The sequence below is a fragment of the Felis catus genome, chromosome C1 (assembly GCF_018350175.1).
Source record: "Felis catus isolate Fca126 chromosome C1, F.catus_Fca126_mat1.0, whole genome shotgun sequence".
In the NCBI taxonomy this organism is placed as follows: domain Eukaryota; kingdom Metazoa; phylum Chordata; class Mammalia; order Carnivora; family Felidae; genus Felis; species Felis catus.
This window is the reverse complement of record NC_058375.1, coordinates 130,207,238-130,227,134: the sequence shown is the minus strand read 5'-3', so window position 1 is coordinate 130,227,134 and position 19,897 is coordinate 130,207,238. Positions and strand designations below refer to the sequence as shown.

The following is a 19,897-nucleotide window of genomic DNA, read 5'->3' as shown; positions in this document are numbered from 1 at the left end:
TTTAAATAAAAACTTTAAATTTAAATTAAAAAAATTAACCATCACAGGACTGAAGTTACCTCAGGATAAAAAGGTGAAAGTAGAGGTCTTGATGAAGGAACTGCTAGTTTTCTAAGCTGTTGGAAAAGATGGCAACATTACGAGACCAGACCACAATCATCTAAACTGCACTGGACAAGCAATTCTCCGGTGAACTGAGACTTATTAGACAATCTTCCTGTTAACAGTTAGTGAATGGGATTATTTCCTTCCGGAAAAAAAACAAAAAACAAGAAACAAAACAAAAAAAAAAAAAAAAAAAAAACAAGACACAGCCAAAATGAGTGGACAAACAAAAACACTTTGAAACACTATTCTACACTGCCTATATAATTTTTATTTTTCTTACTCTCTTAGGCAATACCTTCAGTACAATCGTAAAATCATAGCCTAACCTACTCTTGACTTTAAAGTAATCAAGCTATCTGGTGTCTTTTAAGCTCTGAAAACAGGGAGAAGAGCACCACAACAACAGGATCAACTGTGTTACCTGTAGACAACTGCAAGGGTCAAAAAGTGATGGCCATTCCAGTAGCAGTATGTGTTTAGAAAGCAACTCCATTTTATTTTTCATGCCAGAGACAGAAAACAATGCAACCGTCTCACTTCAATAAGGAACTAAAAATCAAATGGAAAACCAGACAAATACAGAATGGGTTTGGAACAAAGTTGCAGAGTTTCTGGACCTCACTGTGCACAAGGTTTCAAAGATCCACATCATGCTGTTCAGAAGCAGAAGTAAACATTGCTGTGCAACAATCAATATTTTTGTAGTTCTGCAATGGCAGAGCACTCAGAAGCTGAATGGGAAGTGACACAGACTCAGCCTGATGAGCAATCCTAAATCAGAGACCTGGGTGTGACCCCAGTGGAGAGCCCTGCTGTCCTGAGAGACACAAGCCTTCCAGAAGAAGGATAGAGCTTTTGGCAGCTTCTCACCCTGACTCTGATAAGGATAGCTAATTGCACTTGCTTTACCACTTGAAATTGTGTCTTCTTGGTGCACTGTGGATTTTCAGAAGGTCTCTGAACGCTGCTTCAAATGACATCTCTTCCTCAAATGGTAAAGATTCATCATGACAGATGATGGACCCAGAGGAGAACGGCATCACAGACAAGTGGAAATACAAGCAGTTCTTGCTGGAAGCTGACAGCAACCTCACACTGAGGCTGAGATATTGTTTTATTGAACATGGGAGAGAGTATCTGCTTAACAGCCTTGAAAAGCAAGTATTTCAGAGATGGGGTGCTTTGGTTTATTAGACTTTCGGTTATCTGAAAGCCCTTGATACTTCAACTCTTATCACTGGAATTCTATGAACTTGGAGGAGTCAAGTTCCCATATTAGTATGTATTTTAGAAGTACACTCAACATGACTGAACTAGTGGCTGGGGATTTGGCACAGAAGCTTGAATTGTCAGTAGATATGGATGAGGAACTTAGGAGGGATTGGAGCTGAGTGATACCCTAGGACGTATACCAAAAGGGCATTTGTCCATTAATCAAATAATTATTCAATTTCTATTCTCTGCCAGGCATGGAGATCAAATCTGCCTGAGTGGAAGGGGAAGAATTGACAAAATATTTCACAAATAAATATTTAATCAGAGCCAGCTGTGTTTAATGCTATAAAAGCAGTGAGCAACTGACAAATTAAACCAAGGGGCCTTTCCTTTGCCGGCAGTCAGTGAAAGCTTACTTGAGGAGCTGATGTTTAACCCAAAACCAAGCAGAACAAAGAGCACTTACGATTATGTTTAAAGCAAATTTTTGTTATTTTAAACTATTTTTAATATAAGCTGCAAAAAACTACAACATACAGAATAACAGAATATCTTTTTCCATAGTCAAATATTGCATCCGAATAGCACACTTTATTAGTAAAGTATATTTGCAAATATTATAATTGTTTTAATTTGCATTTTTTATTGCTTCTGAGGCTGAGTATCTATTCAAATATTTATTGGCTATATGGATTTTCCCTTCTGGGTGTACCTATTCCTAGCCTTCATCCATTACTTTGTACTTCATTTCTTTCTTGTTGATTAGGGAATTTCTCCTGTTCTAGAGATGAGCCCTTTGCCTATACACTGAAAACCTCTCTGATTCTGGTGTTATCATTCTGTTTATGGTCTTTTACCTTGTGCAGAGATTTTAGTATTAACATGGCCAAAATGAACAGTCTTCTTAAAATTGTGATTGTTTTAGGCTTTGATTACCATTAGTTACTTTAAGGTTGCAAAGGTATTCTGTCCGCCTTTAAATAAAATTTGTTGTTTGGTGTGAATTATGCAGATTCTTTTATTTATTATTTTGGCCAGTAAACCGATCGCCACAGCATCATTTATTGAAAACATTATTCCTTATTGATCTGAAATATCTTTTCTGTCATTTATCAAGTTTCAGTAGGCGTTCCTGAGCTCTTTAATCTGCCTCCTCCCTTTATTTCCATTTGCTTATCTTACGACCAATATATATTATACTATAGTTGTATAACCAGTTTTGCTATGTAGAAAGGTTGTGCCCTAACTTTGTTGCTTTTTAAAGACAATTTTGGTTATTTTTGGCACTTGATTTTTCCATCTGAATTTTAGAATCTCCTTATTAGCATTTTGATTGGAATCGTACTGAATTGGGGGACAGAATAACTATCTTTACAATATTGAGACTTCTGGTTCATGGATCTGGTACATACCTCTATTTTCTCATTTCTAAACTTTCTGTGATTTGATTGTACTTTAAAAATATTAAAAAAATTAAAATTCTGCTTATCTTAGTTTTCAGTTATCTGAGATTTAAATCTCAAAACAAGGGGCTTCCAAAGAGCTTGATAAAGTTGCTGGCTTGGACTTGGAAAAGTTAAGTCCCCTGTTCTGAAGTGTCTATAGGTTCAGGAGATGATGACTTCGGTAAAATCATGTTTTATAGCAAGTACAATGTTTTCTGAGCCTTTCTTAAGGATTACAAACACCATTTTATCTCGGGAATTTCCTTTTACTGTGATCTTTGTCTGCTGTGCCTTGGGAGAATTTTTCCCTATTGCCTTTCTTATTTCTAAATTGGTTTTAGCCAAGAAGAAAATTGCACATCTGCAGGAGATAATGCTCAGCTTCAGTCTGATTCAGTACTACAGCAGGTATTTGATTTCAGGCCAAAACTTCTAACAGCGAGTATAGCAAATGTTGAAAAGAAAATGAAAGTATAGTATAACTTCATTACATTTATTTACGGTCATTTTGGCTTCGAAATAATCCTTTTGGGCTTACTTTTCCAGCATACAAACATCTGTTATGTTTCTTTTTCTTTCTGTTTTTCTAGCTCTCTGTTAATTCCGTTTTACAACATTTTCTAATAAATACGTAGGGGAAGCATATTCTCTAGAGTTCCAGTAGATGGCAGCATAGAGCTATTGTTCCAGCTGATACGTGCGTTCAGTTCTGCTGAGCAGAATCAACCCTGCTTAACAGTAGTGAGTCCCAGATACAGAATCTGAGTTCAGTGTGTAAGCCAAGTCCAACCCAACTGACAAATATAACATCTCCAAATTTCCTGAGCACCAGCCAATGGGCCTTCAGAGTGAAAACTATAACATTGCAAATAGCAAATAAAACGAAAAGAAATGTACTTCTTACAACACTGGCTGGTTCACTGGAATCATTTGGAAGGCAGTAAAAAGAACATTTGTGCATTTGAATATTCTTTATTGGTCAGTTAGGGGAAAGAAACTAGAAGCCTAAGTGCTTCCTGGTGATTACTTTGTTACCAGGACTGATTAAAGATAGTAACTGCTGGTATGACACAGGGCTCCCAGCCATCAAAAAGTTGCCTGACCAGCCAGCAGAAGATACAGAGACTCATCCCCTAACCGTACTTGAGGGCTGAATTTCATCCCTCTTCCTGGAAATAATCAAAAGCTGGGGGTCTCACTGCAGGGAGACTGGGGATAACCTAAAGATCTTTCCCTGATGGCCATCTTTTCTGACCCTCAATTTTTTTCACTTGCCAAGTGGTAATAATAGGTCTTTCTCTGCTTCCTTTATAGAGCTTTGATGGGGACTAGAGGAGGCTAGGAGCACAGTACCGGGTATCAGGAGACAGACAGAGGCAGCAGAATCTGGCACACAGCCATGGGCTCTGTGGCCACCAATGAGGCCTTGAACCCACATCCATACCATTAACCATTCAACTATGGACAGATTACTCAAGCTCTCTATGCCTCAGTGACCCCCACTGTAAGACAGGTTTAGCTTCTAAGACTAGAATATATTTATTCTGTTCTCTCTGTTTAATGCATATTTGCTATTATCATTAAGAAGCATAAATTTTGCCCTGGCCTTGCCATTAACATCTCTGTGGACTTGGCTGTATCATACAGCCTCTGAAGCCTGGGCTTCCTCTTTTCTAAAATAAAAAGTTGGACTTTAACCCCATTTGATTCAAAATATGTCATATATTTGTAAATTGAAAAACACCATATAAATGAAAAGTATCCTTACTAAGTGGAAATCTGAAGGAAATAGATGAACTCAGCTGACAGGTGTTTTCATGGAAGTGGCCAGGTTTGGGGACTGAGTTTATTAGAGGCTTGTTGCTGTGATCCATAAATACTTCTCCAGGTAATCAGAGTACAGTCATGTATTAGATGGAACAAGTGACAAAGGCCAAGGGCAACACCAAAGCAGCTAGGCCTGGAACACTGGCCAAGGCTGGGCGATTCAGGCTTGAAGAGCTACAGGTGCTTCCTAAGTGGAAGATATCTCATCCAGCCACCATTTGACACCTGCACATGGAGGAGACTCCACTAGAGACTTTGCCACAATTCTGTGAGTGTCAGCCCTGGGTAATCCATGGCCTATCCTGGATTATCTAAGGACATGGATTTGTAGCACTTATACCACCCTCCTCAAATCAACCCCATAAACCTGCCAGAGGTTTCCAAAATTAAGTCATCCTCAGGAAGAAATGGGATTCTTATAAGTCAGACACAACAAATCTGGAATATTTCTTTACTATTATTAGGAGATCAGAGCCTGAGGAAACATCATGCACACCTTTAATGGAGTGGTAGAAAAGGTCATGGTGAGGAGTTCAGGCTCAGGCCGGGTCGGTGGAATGCTCTAATGAGGAGCCCAGGACACACGGAGGAAGCAGACACCCGACAGGTGTGTAGAGTTCACCTCGGTTGGAAGAGAAAATGAAAAACTGACTAGCACTTGTCAGGGCTGCAGAGTTTTAGTCTGTCATCACAAGTTGACAGAGAACTCAGTGATCGAAACAGAAGATGTAAAGTCCTGATAAAATAAATCATAGTGGTTAAACTTCAACCAAGAGCAAATCATATGTTAAGATGTCCCAGGCAAACCGAAATACAGCTAGAAGGCTTCTTGGTGACTCTAGCAAATTAGAGCTAGAAAGGCATCTGGAGGTGGTCCAGGCCAAGGACACTGAGGAGAGCACTCACCACTTTGGGCTAGGGTCTGCAGACACCCCCAGTATCCCACTGCCCTTTACTGAGGGACAGTTGACCTCAGGGTCCTCCCATGATCAGCACGTGAGGGGAAGGATAGAAGAAAGAAGGCTTTCTCACCATCTTCTCCACATGCCTACAACATGCTGGAAATGCTTCATTAATGGACAGCTTCTCATTCCTGCCTGCCCTTATCTCTGACGCCATCAAACTCAATCTCTTGCTTTTAGTCTCTGATAAATGGCAGAAACCATTGGGGAGCATTTACAAAACCCTTTAATATGTGTTAATTTAATAATCACAAGAACCCTATGCAAATTATAAACCCCACTTTATTCATGAGGAAAATGGTACTCAGATCATTTAAATAGCCTAATGTATGATATCTGGTAAACAATGTACCAAGATATGAACCCAGAGGGATGGATTTCTGAGCTCTTGTTTCTAACTACACCAAGAAGCAGGCAATAGCAAAGCTGCCCTGATACATAGAGAATGAAGTGAAATATGTGCTTTAAAATCCCTTCTTCCATTCCCTTCAGTAATCATCTCTATGTCATCCCCTGAAAATAGCAATGTTATCAAGCCAATCTAGATTAAATAAATGAACAAGCAGGATTATTCATCATATTAAAAACTTTAAGTATTGATACATATGGGATATATTGAAAATGAACAAGCAGGAGTTTAATGTATGAAGTTAGTGTTTCAGTCACAAGCTTTTGTTCAATTATATTGCAGAATGACCCCAAATAGGTGTATAATAGTGATCCTCTATATTAATCATCTTATATGCACAACTGGAAAGAATAATGAGTATTATTCTAAATTTTTCATTCTTTTTTCATGTGTTTCTTTTTCTTTTTTTTAATTTTTTTTAAATCATTTTAGAGAGAGAGAGAGAAAGCACGAGTGGGGGAGAGTGGCAGAGGGAGAGAGAGACCTTTAGCACACACCAAGCTCAGTGCAAAGCCCAACCTGGGGTTCAGTCCCATGACCCTGATATCATGACCTAAGCCAAAATCAAGAGTCAGACACTCAACCAACTGAGCCACCCAGATATCCTGCTTTTTCTTAATTCCATTGATTAAACTATAATTTTGCCTGTTAAATCTAATAATAAAGAATTGGGATTTGCATTTCTATGTTTTATTTATTTCATTATTCTAGTAATTAATTTTCAGTTTATTTTATGAAAGTGCCCACCCAATGGCTTGGGGGGCAGCCTGATGCTTCAGCATAGATAATTAGAGAAACACTAGTGTTATATATACAAAGGTGAGTTAGACTAAGAATTTTCCTGTAAGAGTCTAATGGATCTATGAATTAAGTAAAAATTTGTTTGCTTATGAACAAAACCAAAATAGTTGTTTTTTTAAGTTTATTTATTTTGAGAGAGAGAGAGAACACAAGCAGGGGAGGGGCAGAGAGAGAGAGAGGGAGAGAGAGAATCTGAAGCAGGCTCCATGCTATCAGTACAGAGCCTGAAGTGGGGCTCAAACCCACGAACTGGAAGATTGCCACTTGAGCCAAAGCCAAGAGTCAGGCATTTAACCAACTAAGCCACCCAAATAGTTGTGTTTTAACCAAAATAGATCTCAAGATCATTTCCTGGCCCAAAATGGCTGGTGCATTTCACCTGCTATCTTCATTCCAGACAGCACAAATGAAGTAGAAAAAAATGGCTTGCCTCCCAGCTTTTATGTAGATTTCCAGATTCTCATATAGGTCAACAAATAAAATTAACATACAATCTAAGGGCCATGAGAGAAGTACTGAGAAAAAGCTAAGGGACTTAAGAGGCTAATTCCTTCTAAGGGGAAAGCCTTATCCAACAGAAAAGGAGGTAACACTGGTATATACCATTATCTATCAGGTGCTGTACTGGGTGAATTATATGCTTTACCTCATTCTTTCCCATAACAATCCTACCAGATACAGTAAGTAATATTTTTAAAATTACACAGTGAATAAGTGGTAGAATACTGATTATTAAAGAAGGTATAAGAATATTCCAGCATGAGAAGCATAAGATGAGAAAAGATGGAAAATTGCAGGACTTCTGCACCAATGACAAGGATCTCAGTTTCTCTGGAACACAGAGATCCTAAGAGGGGATAAGGCTGCAGGGTTAGCCTGAGGCTGGATCCTGCATAGAATGGATTCCAGCCTCCAGAATTAGAAGTTTAGTTTGTCTCAGGACAGGATTGTGGAAAATGCCACAGACTTAGGCCTGGGAGAGTAAGAGGATTTGGAGTGGGGAGTAATCATTTATAAAAATAGAGTCAAGGGGAAGGAAAGCAGTGGAAGTTAGAAGACATCTTATTCAATAGTCAGGAACAATACTTAGTCACATTTTAGAAATGGGCATAGGGGGCAATGATATAACGTGCCACATACATGCATTAAGCATGTGTCTCAATATGCACAAAAGTGAATTATCTTTTTATAGACGGTGGTTAGAATTCCTCCTCCTTTCTTCCATAAACTACCTCAAAATGCATCATCTATAATTTCCAGGCTTTTCATAGATCTTAATAACACTGTGAAGCAAAGGGAGTACAGAATCTTTGTAGATTCTTACAGTTCCCCAAGAAATTTGTAGACACAATGTGACACTATGTTTTGACAACTTGGCTTTATTGATTCCAAGCATTAAACTGATTTTTCATAGAAGCAAGTTTTTTTCACACTTACATTTCATCAGTTACTTAGTTATATAATTATAATAACAAGTTATAGAATTACAATAACAAGTCCAGCAGGCATAAACAGGCTTGGGAACCAACACTTGTGACCCCTGGTAAGTATATGACTCAGCTGATGGGTGCATAACTTTTAGGAACCTGATTAGTCATGAGATAAATAAGTAGTGCACTTGTGCGCCTCAGCCAATATAATATGTTTTATAGAAAAAGAGACGCTTGTCAGTTAAACAACTTAATTGGTTAAAGAGAAGTCAGGTAAGAGACCGTCCACTGCATTAGATATGAGGTATCACTATTTTTTTCCTCATATTTTTTTCCATCATTTTGCTTTTTTCCAAACACTTTCTTCAAATAGTTTCAAGCACCTATAAAAAGTTATGTTACTTCTATTCCCCCAAATTTAACTCATGGATTGCTTTTGCTTGAAACCCAAGATGATACGTTCCATTGTGATCCTGTCTTATATGTTGACACATTGTTCACACATTCTTCTCAATTCACAGAACGGTTGACCTAGAAGGATTTTAGAGACCATTAGGTTAAATGCCTACATCTTCTAAATCCATGTTGCCCAGTGGAAATATAATGCAACATACAAATATAAATTTAAATTTTCTAGTAGTCATATTTAAAAAGTTGAAAAGAACATGAAATTAATTTTAATGTATTGTTTAATCCAATATGTCAAATATTATCATTTCAACTTGTAAACAATATAAAAACAATTATCAATAAAAGTTTTTCCTTCTTTTTGTACCAAGTCTTTGAAACCCAGCATGTATTTTACATTTACAACACATCTCGCTTCAGACTTAACACATTTCAAGTGTTCGTTGGCCACATATGACTAGTGTCTACTATATTGGACAGGGGAGTTCTAGGTGACTGGAGATGTTGAATCTCTTGTTCAGGAAGTTTAAATTACTTGCCCGAGGTCATCTAACCATGATTAGTCTTAGCCCAGTGAGACTCCTCACTCCTGCCACCAACATCATGGTTAAAGAATGGTGCTGTGCTAATGTAGCTTACCAAACCTATCAGAAGATTTACAGATTTTTTTTTTAACTCTTTGGGTTTTTTTTTTATTTTGGGGGTGAGGGGCGGTTAGTTTTTCTTTTATTGTTTCAAGTTTTTATTTAAATTCTAGTTAACATAACATTGATTTCAGAATTGAGTGATTCCTCACTTACATATAACACCCAGTGCTCATCACAGTGCCCTCCTTAATACCCATCACCCATGTAGCCCATCCCCCGTGAACCTCCTCTCTAGCAACCCTCAGTTTCTTCTCTATCATTAAGAGTGTCTTGGGGCGCCTGGGTGGTTCAGTCAGTTAAGCATCCGACTTCTACTCAGGTCATGATCTTATGGTTCGGGGGTTTGAGCCCCACATTGGGCTCTGTGCTGACAGCTCAGAGCCTAGAGCCTGCTTTAGGTTCTGTGTCTCCCTCTCTCTGTCCACCACTCTCTCTCTCTGTCTCTCTCTGTCTCTCTCTGTCTGTCTCTCTCTCTGTCTCTCTCTCTGTCTCTCTCTCAAAAATAAATAAACATTTTTAAAAAAAGAGCTTCTTATGATTTTTCTCCCTCTCTTTTTTTTTCCCTTCCTCTATGTTCCTCTATTTTGTTTCTTAAATTCCACATATGAGTGAAATCATATGCTGCTTGTTTTTCTCTGACTGACTTACTTAGCTTAGAATGATACTCTCTAGCTCCATCTGTGTCTTTGCAAATGGCAAGATTTCATTTTTTAAAAAATATTTATTTATTTATTTATTTATTTATTTAGAGAGAGGGAAAGGGGCAGAGAGAGGGAGAGAGACCAAGCAGGCTCCATGCCCAGCGCAGAGCCCAATGCGGGGCTCAGTCCCACAACCATGAGATCATGACCTGAGCCAAAATCAAGAGTCAGGCACTTGACCCACTGAGCCACCCAGGTGCCCCAAGATTTCATTCTTTTTGATGGGTGAGTACTATTCCATTATATATATAGCATATTATATATATTCTATTATATATATCATATATGTGAGATATATATGTATATATATATACATATGTGTATATATACACATGTGTGTATATATACACATATACATATGTGTATATATACACATATATATATACACACATATATATCTCACATCTTCTTTATCCATTCATCAGTCAATAGACATTAGCTATTGTTGATAATGCTCTTATTGGGGTGCATGTGCCTCTTCAAACCAGTATTTTTAAATCCTTTGGGTAAATACCTAGTAGTTTTACAGATCTAATGACTTACCTAATATTGCATTTTTCTGATTATAGAATATAACCGTATTGTAGAGAAAGTAAAAAAAAAAATACAGAAGTATATGTGGAAAAAATTTTAAAAATCACTGCTGAGAACAATCACAAATATAAAAAAAACTATGAACAGTATAATACTCGTGTTAAAAATAACTAAATATACTAAATATTATTTTGAGATTTATTCCCTTTCTTTCCTAGTCTTTGACCTGTGTTTCTGTGTTCTCAAAGTTTTCTCTTTTTTTTAGTTTAAATTATTTCCTCTCTCTCTGCATTTAAAATGTTGTATAATTTTTCAATCCTACTATCAAAAGAGCAGCTGTCCAAAATATCAGTTTATTAGCACAGGGGCAGAGAAGCACAGCTAGGATCTGGCATCATTGTATATTTAAATACTTCTAATGATCCAAATGTAGCCCTGCCAGAGTCTTCCAGCTGTTAAGAAAGGTAGACGCCAGGTTTATGAATTCATCTCTCCCAAATCAACTTATTCTTAGAGTAAAATAATTTTTTCAATAAAACAAAATATCCTTCTGCAAGACACAGTCTGAAATGTGGCTAAAGTATCTTGTAATTTAAACATACTATGCTCCTTATATTTAGTTTTATACAACCACCCAACCAAAGTCTACGTGTAGTAGAAAGTCAGAATGAGCTACATAAGAATCACATTCTGCCATTCACATAAACAGCCACTCTGGGTACTTACACACAAGAATAAAGTTATGACTTAAATATAAAAATGAAAAAGGAATGATATAGAATGAAAAGATTTTGGAAGCACGTGGTATGTAGGAGAAAATGCAGAACATCAAATCACAGCAGATAAATAAAAAGGAAATTGAAAAATTGAATTAGAGGGGGTAAGATGATAATTGAGTTATTTCCAGCTAATATCACAGAAATTTGTTTGCACCTAATCGTGACCAATCCAGACAATACCAGATGCTTATGCTGACCAGCCCCTGGTTGCAGCTGGGGAATAACTCCGCATACATGGAAACGTTATTGGCCACATTTGTAGGAGGGGACAGAGTTCTGCTTTTAAAATTCTCCCAACAATCAACAAGCAAACCACTCCCTGAACGATGTGTGGTGAAGCACACGGAGCCTAATTCTCTTACAGCCAACTACTCACCACAATTCATCATATTTGGCTTCACGTTTCTCAGTCTGTTCTGGAACATTTGACCTGGCTTTGATTGTGCATTTAAAGGCGATCTGTTCTGACTGGGGCTCCCCAGCTGGGCAGGAAGATTTTGTGGCCTCAGGCCATGCAAAACAGGCTGCTTGTCTACATCTCTGCTTACAGACCTTCAGCAATTGTTTTACAAAGGAAAAGAGGTCAGGGGAACCCTTGGGGGGAGGGAGGGTAGGAATTTCTTATATATTTTTAATGATTTCCAAAGTTTGAGGAGGTTGTTAATTAAAGCAGTTTGAAAGGTAATTTGTAGGGGTTCCTGGGTGGCTCAGTCAGTTAGGTTCCTGGCTGATTTCAGCTCAGGCCATGACCCCAGGGTCGTAGAATCAAGCCCCATGTAGGGCTCTGCACTGAGTATGGAGACTGCTTAAGATTCTCTCTCTCTCTCTCTCTCTCTCTCCCCCTCTCCCCCTGCTCACACTCCCCACCCCCAAATTAAAAAAAAAAAAAAGTCACAAAGAGTAATTTCTGATACCTCCTGCACTTAACTAGAAAAACAAGTCCAGTACTCAAGGCTCTCTGAAATTTACCCAAGTATCATCATAAATATTTTAACATAACCCTTTTCTTGTCATACTGGTTTATTTAATATCACCTCCATACACAACACCATTTTAACTTTTGCACCTTCATTCAAGCATGAAATACCTTTCCAGTCTCATGCTGCTGCCCAGGGCTTCCCAATCCTGAAGGCCCAGCAGAATCACTCACATGTGAAGCTTTTCAGAGTATCCAGAGTGGAGCCCAGGCACCTGAAGTTTCCAAAGCCACCACCGATGATTCTAAGGCACAATAAGTTAGAAATTACTACTTCATGCCAAGTTCCCCAAATGTCGATGTGTGAGTGAAATATAACACTGACACAGTTGTTCAGCAGAAAAAAAAAAAAAAGTCAGTTAGCCATTTCTGTGTCACTCCTTCACAAGTAATGGAAGAAAGAGCCACTGGCGAATCCCCCGTCCTACGGTGGCAAAACTCTAGAGGCAACAACACAAAGTAAGCCTACTTCCTTATGTCCTCAGGATAAAATTTACTGAACTCAGAAGTGTCTTGTTATTTTAGTTGTTGAAGGAAAGCATCATTTAACTATCAAGATGGTGCATAAGTTTGAGAATAAAAATAGCTGATAGCATTGCAAGTGTTGGTTTTCTTTTATAATAGATTTTGATTTTTTTTGAGTTGTTCATTTTCCTTTCAATGTATGTCTTTTCCCTCTTTACATATCCTAGTGAGTTGCTCATTGATTTTTCACTGGTGACTACAGAGGATGTTTTGGAACAAGTCCTGTTACAACTTGGAATCAGCCAAAAACTTGTTGATTTAAGAGATCTGTTGGATTTCCTAAGCCAGACCTATCTGGTGATGCTGCCTGCTGGGAGAATGCCCATCGTGAGCTTGCAAGACTGAGGAGACTGCAAAACTATTGTCTCTCAATGTCACAGCTGAAGGAACTAAAAGACCTTACATAGCTCTTAGCATTTAAGAATCTCTGTCCTGAGAAGAAAAAATAAAGTTAAACCAATATGAAAAATCCAAAATGAGAAATCAAGAAATTCTTATCCTAAACCATACAAATAAAACAGGGTCGGGGGGGGGGGGGAAGCAAGAAAAAAAAAAATCTCACCCTACAATTCCCATTTGTGCACCAGTGATTGCCCAACATCTAACAGTCTAGTCTGGAACACAGTAGGTGCTTCTGTAATATCTATTGAATGGTGAATTAACTCATAGATAAGTTAACTACTTCTGAGAAAATGCTGGTGGATACTATAATAAACTTGGAACTTGAATATTAGTAAGACCAAAAGAAAATAATGTAGATGGATTTTAATAATAAGATATATATAATTATCATTTACATGGTTCTTTTGTTGCAAAAGACAGCTTAGGTTAATAAAATAGTATAGCAGTCTAGTTAATAGCATGGAAATAGTAAGAAGTTTGGATTTGTTAACACTTGTTAAATGGATGACTTTGGGCAAATTATTTAACCTTACTGAACTTCATGTTTCACAATAAATATACATCAATTTTAAAATTAGGAAAATATTAATAAATTTTAAAATTAAAAACTGTGCCTTATGTAAAAAAAAAAAGGATAGCTATCCCTAAAATAGCATATAAATATGGTAAAGTGCTAGAACTACAAAAGGCGTAATTATTTGAAAAATGAGATATTGACCAGAAATGAAAGGGCAGCATTAGAACAGTTTCCCTCCTTCCCCCCCGCCAAAAAAAAAAAAAAAAAAAAAAAAAAAAAAAAAAAAAACAGAAAAGAAAATAATTTAAAGAAAGAAATGTGGCCAAGTGGGAAACAAATTTCTAGAACTGAAAATGGTAACCCTAGTAATTATAAAGACATCACATATGAAAATTCCTTACCTAATAGGATTTGGGCTGGGTGAGGATTGTTTGGGCTCCACGCTGAGTGTAAAGCCTGCTTAAGATTCTCTCTCCCTCTGCCCCCTAGCCCCCTTGTGTGCGCGCGCTCTCTCTCTCTCTCTCAAATAACTAAATAAAATAAATGGGAAGCACAGCCACACTGGTCACCCAAAGGAACAGAACCCTAAAAAGGACAGCTATAGACATGCAGGCAGTAGCTCTGATTAAGAATAGCCACGTCCTTTCCTACAGCCTCCAACCCCACCATAACTAGAAGAGAGGCGGACTTCTTGTGAATCAAGCTGTACCATATTTAAAGTGTCAGTGGAAATAACATCAGTGACGGTGTTATTGTGAAAGACTTCACAGTGCTTCTTGATTAATTGACTATAAGGAATCAGGGTAGAAAAGGTTCAGCAGAATTCTATGAACATACAAATATATCTTGCCCAACTAAAATATATTTAACAGACTGTAACAAGATATTACAGGTAAATGCTTCTTGTGATATGGTCTGAAGAAGAGAGGAAAATCCGTGCAACTTAAAATATGTCCTCTACAAGTTTGCTTGATGTTGAATGTTCCCCATTCTTGACTTCACACATGAAATTTCTAATGAGGCACAGTGCATATAACCAGTAAGATACTCTATAGTAACTAAAATCCCAGGTCTTAGAAGTAATCAAATTGAGATTCAAATGCCAACTTTACTACTTTCCTATCTTATGACCTTACAAAATATTCTTTAAATGAAGTCTTTGCTTGTTCTTAAGAAAAATGGTATAGTAATTCCAGAAAGTTAGATTGTTTCAAGGGTTATAATAAAATGTGCATAAATCACTTAACACTGTTTCTGACATATAAACAATGTTAAATAAATAACAGCCATTACTGTATTCTCAGAGGAGTATACAAAAACAGGAACAAGGAAACAAATGTGGAGTGTGTTCGTCATGTTCTGGAAATACTACCTATGCTTTTAGTTAAACTTCACAATTCACCCAAGGTCACAAAGACAGTAACTAGTAGAGTTTCGATTTGAATATAAGACTATCTGACTTCAAAGACCATGCCCTTCTCACTAAAATTCCTAACCTGAATTCTGTTAGTATATCATCAGATAAAAATCCCTTTTCTCTTTCTTTTCTCCACACATCACTTATAAAAGATGATACCTTTGTGGACATGGTACAGCTGAGAGGAAATGTTTGATCAGAAGAATGAAATAAGCAAAGCCTCAGAAAATTTGGTCCAAAAAAGAGGAGACTCCCCAGTACCATGTGAGCTCACCCAGGTGCCAAGGGAGTGGGGGTAGATGAAGAGGAATGAGGAGAAAATAAAACAGACTATTGAGAACCAGGAAGATGAACTACATAAGCAGCCCTGTCCAACTCCAAACGCTTCCCAGACCAAATATTTAAATTTGGAGTCATATTAGAAATCTTAACATTTTATAATTATGTATCAAACATTGACAGTTCATTCCAGTTAATTAATATGTAGGGATATCAGTCAAGTACACTGCATACTTTCACCTTCTGTAGAGATATAAAGGAGCATAAATGCAGTCTCTCTCTTCAGGGAGTTTGCCAGGTGGCGCTTCTGTTAAGACATTCTCAGATAAAAATGACACTAACATACACCACAACGTTTCAGAAACATTTCATGAGTGGTGCTCACAAACATCTATGGAAGGAACTCAGAAACCAAGATATGACTACCAGTTGGATAAACCAGGGAAAGGTCCACTTAAGTGAAACTTTGAAAATGTATTTGAAATAAAAGAGGGGGGGCTCATTTTTGGACGAGGCAAAGCAATAAATTAATGGGCATGAGGATAGCGCTGTATGTCAGATCAGTAGCAGTTTGCTTTGGCTGGGGATGATAATCTAGGTTGAAAAGTTATAAAATAAAAGGCTGAGAAAAATAAGTTGTTGCTGAAGGATAGAGGACTTTCAGTCTCAGGCTATGCTATTTCATTTTCTCTTTCTAATAGGAAGAAAACTTTAAAGTTTGGGTTTTGTTTGTTTGTTGTCAAGGAATGATGATCAATAGGCTTAAAGATATTCTCTACTGACAAAAGTGTTCTTTATCTTCATTCGAGCTTTCCTCTGGGTACCTAACAGTATTTTAAGGACATTGATGATTCTCATGTCCCCTCAAAGAGAGAATATATAGCCATTCACTAGGTAAAGACAAAGATGAAAGTATTGTCCAGCTCACAAAACAACCAAAAGGAGACATCAGATTGCTAGCAGTTTCCAATTTCCAGGTTTGAAAAAAATCTTGTTCTTGAAAATTTAGGAAAATTTGGGGCGCCTGGGTGGCACAGTCGGTTAAGCGTCCGACTTCAGCCAGGTCACGATCTCGCGGTCCGTGAGTTCGAGCCCCGCGTCAGGCTCTGGGCTGATGGCTCAGAGCCTGGAGCCTGTTTCCGATTCTGTGTCTCCCTCTCTCTCTGCCCCTCCCCCGTTCATGCTCTGTCTCTCTCTGTCCCATAAATAAATAAACGTTGAAAAAAAAATTTAAAAAATAAAAAAATAAAACAAACAAACAAAAAACTTAAAATGATCATAGACCTAAAACTTCTAGGAGAGATCTGCATTACATGGGGTATGTCAGAGAGTTTTTAGATACAACTCTAAAAGAACAACACATAAAAGAAAATATTGATTAGTTGGGCTTTCAAAATTGTATACTTTGGCTCTGTGAAAGACCCTATTAAAAAGATAAAAAGACAGTCCACAGAATAGGAAACAAATATTTGTAAATCATATATCTGGTAAAAGTTTTATATTGAGAATATATAAACACTACCCAAGTTCAATAATTAAAAACAAAAACACCAGATATAAAATGGGCAAAATATTGGAAGAGACACTTTACCAAAGAAGCTATATGGAAATCATCCTCATTATCCTTAGTTTTTAGGGAATAACAAATTAAAAACACAATGAGAATTTGCTATATACCTATGAAAATTTTAAACTATGACAATATCAAATGTGGATGAAGATGTGGAAGAATTGTAACTATCATACACTGCTTGTGGGAATTCAAAATGGTACAGACACTGGAAAGCGGTTTGTTAGTTCCTTTTAAACTTAAACAGACCTTTGATATATGATCCAGTAATCCCACTACTATGTATTTATACCCAGCTAAATTGAAAAAACAAATGTTCACACAGCTTTTTTCCTAATTGCCAAAAACAAGAAAGAACCTAGATGTTTTTCGCAGGAGAAACAAACTCCAAAATATCTGTACAATGCAACACAGAAATTATCTATTTATTCGTGCAACAATATGGATGAGACATGAAAGCATTTTGCTAAGTGAAAGAGGCCAGATCCCAAAGGCTACATATTTTTTTGATTTCCAGAAAAAGGGAAAACTATTGGGATGGAAAATAAATTAGTGGCTGACAGGGTTTGGAATCATGGGCTGAGTACAAAGGGATAGTTTAAGAAATTTGTGAGGAAATTGAAACTGCATACATTTGCCAAAATCCGTAAAACCATACATTACAAAGAGGGAGTTTTACTGTATGCAAAACAAAAACTAAAAAACACCCACTTCTATTCCACACTGATTTTAATTTTCTGGTTTCTTACCAGGTCACATACATAAGTCTAACTTACAACCTTTGCTCTCATTTTTCCTTCCCCATGATCAATGCAGAGACAAAAATCCAGACACATTTGACTTTTCCCGTGACTCACTAAATCTCACCTGTGTGCAGGAAGATGTGGCTATTATGCCACGTGGCTATTATGTGCTTCTCTTTGTGTCTCTCAAAATATATTTTTGGTTACACTAGTCACAAAAGAGGCACTCAAAAAGTTCCAAGAAAAAAAAATTAAGGCCTTTAAATAGTCCTTGAATAAATCAATTTAACTTTATTTTATCTAGACTGCCCTAAACTTAGTTGAACTCAGGATTTTTTGTTCATATCTACTAACTTTCCTTGGAGGTGGTTTAGTAAAATATACTTTGAGAAACATTTATGGATGTTGAAATACATTTTTGCACTTTGGATAATACTTAAAAGATTAATTTTGGACTCAGAAAAGGTACTGAGATCTTAAGAAATTTCAAAGATTGGGGTCAATTGTTTTGACTGCCAATTTAAAGACCATGTGATATTCATGAAGCCTATTATATACTTGTAACCATTACAAAGCCACAGTTCACATAGTCCAGTCCCACAAAGGGGTCGTAATTTAAAGGATCCAGTCTGTGTGATGAAATTAATTTCAAGATAACTTGTTATTTATTTAGTAACTTATTTTTTACTTAATAATTTATTTGCTTAATATTAACTTAATATCTTGAATACCATGAAAAAGCTGCATTGTCCATGTAATATTTTTTTAAATCCCCTTTTTCCCTTTCCACTGCATTTATATACTAAAACTTTTTCCAGCTCTCTCTTCTTAACTGCTCCTGAAAAACTCCTCAAACCTTCACTACCTCGTCTCTTTTGGTTCTGCTTCACTCACCATTTACTCTTGAATTGCCACTGAGGTCCACGGAATCTGGCCAGGAAGGACTTTCTTCAGGGAGGAAAAAAAGGGGAAGCAATCAACAGGCCCAAGCAGAACCCTCTTAGCAGGCAGAGGAAGGAAAAGCCAGGAAATACTTAGTAGTAATATTTATTCCATTAACTACTTAAAGAGGGGCATAGTGCTCCCTGAGAAAGACTTTTTAACAGTAAATGATCAGGCAGTCAACGTTAGGGAAACTGAGGGTCTCCATCTTTTGGCCCCATTGTGACCATTGTGGCCAATTTTCAGTTGGGTAAATTTAAAAAGGAGTATAAAACTAAGAGACGATGCCAGTCAAGGTTCAGTCAGGATGGGGTGCCTGGCTGGTTCAGTTGGTAGAGCACGTGACTCTTGATGTCAGGGTTGTAAGTTTGAGGGTGTAGACATTATTTAAAAATAAAATGTTTAATTTTTTAAATGTTTATTTATTTTTGACAGAGAGAGACAGAGAGAGAGAGAGCGAAGGGCAAAGAGAGAGAGAGAGACACAGAATCTGAAGCAGGCTCCAGGCTCTGAGCTGGCAGCACAGAGCTGGGGCTCGAACACAGGAACTGTGAGATCATGACCTGAGCCAAAGTCAGATAAACCGACTGAGCCACCCAGGCACCCCAAAAAATAAAATCATGAAAAAAAAAAAAGGTTCATTGAGTATATTTTGAGAAGCCAAGCAGTTTCATGAAGGGGAATCCATGGAGTGATCTAGGGAAAGATGTCCGTGTGACCACCACTCTGTGGATCCACACCAAGCTTCCAGAGAGGGGCTTAGGGCCGTGACTGCCCAGTAGGCACAGACGCTGGAAAGAAGATCTGGATACAAATGGAGGAGAGTGAGGGCAGGCTAGAACTCTTGGTCTAGTCTGTGTGTCTCTCTATTAGAAGCTGAAGAGCTTGAGAGAGGAATGGCTGCCTCCGGGCTTCAGACGTTCTGGATCTCATGCAGATATAGATCTCTTTGGCCAGCTGTAACACACAACTTTGTAGGGGAAAGGATCCTAGGAAATGTGGTTCCTAGCTTGATGGAATCACATAAAGAAACCTAACACAGGGGTTATTAGTGAAAAGTGAGAGGCCTGAGAAAATTGAAACTTAAAAGCTTAAGTTATGGGAAACTGAAACCTAACCAAGCTTAACCAGCTTGTTCTGCTTCTGTACAATTGCTTGGCGCTCCCATGTATTCCTGATCAATCATTATTGCCTGGCACATCCGTATATTCTTGATCAACCATTGTTACTTGGCACATCCGTGTACTCCTGATCAATCAT

At 37.6% G+C, this 19,897-nt stretch overlaps 2 long non-coding RNA genes across 2 annotated transcripts in view; one reads left to right on the top strand and one right to left on the bottom strand.

The window, feature by feature from the left end:
* LOC123379134 overlaps positions 1–2,327 on the top strand; it is a 42,604-nt gene extending 40,277 nt beyond the window's left edge. Inside the window, exon 3 of the long non-coding RNA XR_006583159.1 lies at positions 480–2,327. This is a non-coding gene — a long non-coding RNA (uncharacterized LOC123379134). The remainder of the gene's footprint in view (positions 1–479) is intronic.
* Positions 2,328–8,128: 5,801 nt separating this feature from the next.
* Positions 8,129–18,771, bottom strand: LOC123379133. The gene is made up of 3 exons (XR_006583158.1): positions 18,590–18,771; positions 12,354–12,487; positions 8,129–8,728 (listed from the first exon to the last, which is right to left on the bottom strand). It is a non-coding gene; the product is annotated as an uncharacterized LOC123379133 (long non-coding RNA).
* Between the last annotated feature and the right edge of the window lie 1,126 nt (positions 18,772–19,897).